The sequence below is a fragment of the Typopeltis vanoorti genome, chromosome 13 (genome assembly GCF_054136105.1).
Source record: "Typopeltis vanoorti isolate ZY-2024b chromosome 13, IOZ_Tvanoo_1.0, whole genome shotgun sequence".
Taxonomy (NCBI): Eukaryota; Metazoa; Arthropoda; class Arachnida; order Uropygi; family Thelyphonidae; genus Typopeltis; species Typopeltis vanoorti.
In genome coordinates, this window is record NC_143561.1 from 43,075,692 (window position 1) to 43,078,925 (window position 3,234).

At 32.8% G+C, this 3,234-nt stretch overlaps 1 non-coding gene across 1 annotated transcript; it reads right to left on the reverse strand.

The window, feature by feature from the left end:
• Positions 1-1,203: 1,203 nt before the first annotated feature.
• On the reverse strand, positions 1,204-1,275 carry TRNAQ-CUG (transfer RNA glutamine (anticodon CUG)). Its single transcript has one exon. It is a non-coding gene; the product is annotated as a tRNA-Gln (tRNA).
• Positions 1,276-3,234: the final 1,959 nt, after the last annotated feature.

The following is a 3,234-nucleotide window of genomic DNA, read 5'->3' on the forward strand; positions in this document are numbered from 1 at the left end:
AGCTCGAAATTGCTCTCACAGAAGAGTGGGGAAATATCCCACACAAGAACTGTTTGATCATCTTATCCGGTCCATGCCATCAAGATGTACTGCTGTTTTGGCTGTTAATGGAGCCAAAACATACGCCCTATTAAAAATTAACAAAAGCATTTTTGGCTATTCTTGTTGTTATTCTTGTTAAAATTATTTCACGTTAAAACGCATAATTTGTTAAGTTTGTAATAATTATCGATTATTTAAACAATATCTCATCAATCACACTCTATTCATACGTAAGAAATATTTATTCATGTATAAAGTACCCGATAATTATAATTATTTGCAGAAATTTATAATTATCCGACAGAAACTAAAATATCCGCTAATTGTTTTGAGCAGTGTACAATCAGACACGTGCGGAAAACTCTTTCGGAACATCCTGGACTAGTTTGAAAATATTGAAAAGAATGGATTCATTCCAGGAAGTTTGATTCAAAATGTCGCCAGAACTACATAGGATGAGCTAATGGTTATTAAGTACCTAACGCTAATACTAATTAAGGGCTAATGCGATGTATTAGCCTTAAGTACCAAAGGCTAATACATCACATCACATGATGATTGACAACATTACGCGTGATCCCGCATACGTGTATGGTGGGGGGGGGAAATATTTTCATATTCTCCAGAAAACACGAACATTTCTCTGTTAATATTTGATTTAAAATATGCAATATTAATTCTATTCATATAAATCTTGTTCATCTTTATGAATAAACCAAAATTTCATTAGTATATTAAGTAATTTTTAAAAAATTAAGTAATTTTCACAATTTCCTTAAATTATATTTTGTTTATTTATTATTATTTTATGAGAAAAAAAAATTATGTTTCCTGATAGATTACTTGGCAAAATGCAGGCGCATGCACGCACGTACACACAAAATAAATAAAATATTTAACTACTGCACGTCTTATTTTCATATTTATATAAAATTATATGTAACTGTTGGCTATAAACTGCTATCAGAATGAAAAGCAAAATAATATATGAATTTTAATACAATCGACATGTACCAACAGGTAGGTGCTGAATTTCATTCATAAATTTATATTAAAGTTATTCTAAAATTGAAATTTAAAAAATATTACAAAAGTGTAATTTCATTATTGATATTGAAGAATTAGTATTTACACGAATATAAGACGGAAAAAAAATTGCCCAGGTCCCACCGAGATTTGAACTCGGATCGCTGGATTCAGAGTCCAGAGTGCTAACCATTACACCATGGGACCACACTTCTTCGTTTCTTTTAAATGTTATATAAAATGTACTTCTGAAAATTATAAACTTTTGTATAATAAGTTTATTCTTAAGTGTTTTTGATAGATACATTATAAATCTATATACATTCATTTGACAGAAACGAAATGTTGCATTGAGACTGTAATCAGCTTACTAGGAATGTTCTTTCTCCGCTCGTATAGTTGCCGGTGAATGACACATGATACCAACTTGTGACGTCACCAAGTGGCTCCACCTATCGAGAACTTACCTTATGAAGCTTACGTTCCATGTGTACATGTCTGCATAGCGAAAGAGGCTTAGTTCAAGAGACTTAGATGAGTGTTGTTGCTGGATGGCGAAAAGTTTCACTGTGTTTTAATAACTTTTACGAACGGAAAAAAATAGTTTTTCATACTTCGGACATGTGAAAGCATAGCTGGCATGTTCAATGGTGTTGACACTCAAAGGATTTCGGATATTTAGTTGTTTATGTTTGCAGAAAAATAGGCAGCAAGTGGATTTGGACGTTGTTAGGTCCTAAGCAGTCGGTGTCAACGACCTTGGCTGACATCAACTTTTGCAGCGTGTTACGATAAGGTAAGTAATTAATTAATAAATAGATTTTTAGTAATTTTTTTGTTCGATTTAGGGAGGACTACATCACTTATTTCCGAAAATGAATCAGTGATAATGTTTGGCATTAATGAGCGAATAAGGGCATTACCACATCTATAGGTTAACAGCCTCAAAACATATTTACATTAGCGTACGGGCGCATATAATACATCCAAGATACTTTTATAAATATATAATAAAATTTATAGATGTATAACATTCAGAGTTTAATAAAAAGGTGTTGAAGAATTAGTTAAAGAAAATTTGAATATCAAAATTACACTATATAAGACATAAAGTTTATCTCTTTTGACTTGAATACTAAGTCTGAGATGGTGTCGCATTAAGATAACTTTATAACTGTGATTATTGTTATATAAAAAGTGTTTCGATGATTTTGTATTCATAGTTTTACTATCCATTATTACGTAATTATTTATTATATTTCATTTTTTGTATTCCGTTTACAAGATTTGTGGTGTTAGGTTTTTTCTTGTTGCTGTTTTTTTGAAGTTATTAGTTTGTTATTCTTATATGATAAGTTATAATGTTGCTACTTATTTAAAGATTTTTATAATAAAACAAACGGGCATTTTAACGACGTGAACATCAAATGTATATAAGAAATAGTGTTCATAAACATCTAATAACACATCTAAAATACAATAATGTGTAACGTAAACTTTGGGAGAAGTTTCAAGTAGTGTACCGAAGTGTTGTGAAATTCGGTGGCACCAAGCAAGGTGCACAGCAGAACAGGTAAGCGAAAACACAGGTGTATCGCGCATGTGAAAATTATTTCCCCTCCTCCTCCCTTGTCTATTTTTTTTCTTTTTTCTACTTTGTCAAAACAGTTGTAGACTGTGGCATCCATTCTTCGTCATATGTTAAAGAAATTACGCGCATGAAATAGATGAAACAACTCTAGTTTTGCCACCTTAACGACTGCGGCTAAAACAGTCAACTCCGAGGTCATTGAACCCTTCCTCATGCTCTCGCTAAGGCAACGTAACGGTCTGTCGCTGCAGGCAGTGCTGCGTCTGAGTGGAAAACGTGCGGGGTCATCGGGATTGCTATGTCCACCTCTGAAGATAGTGACCAACAAAGTGGTCATCTTGAGTGTTGTTATGTGAAGCTATTCCAATAATAGAGGCCACCGATCACAGCCTTCTATACTAATCTCGTGATGGCTGGCAACCAGTCTTCGCATATAAAATGCTTAATGTACGTATGTTGTAGGAAATGCTTTCGGTGTATTACTGTATTCGCGATTACTATATTCGATACTGTACCCTGATTACTATATTTGCGAAACTACAGATTAATTGGTTGCTTTAAATTTTAATTTCATT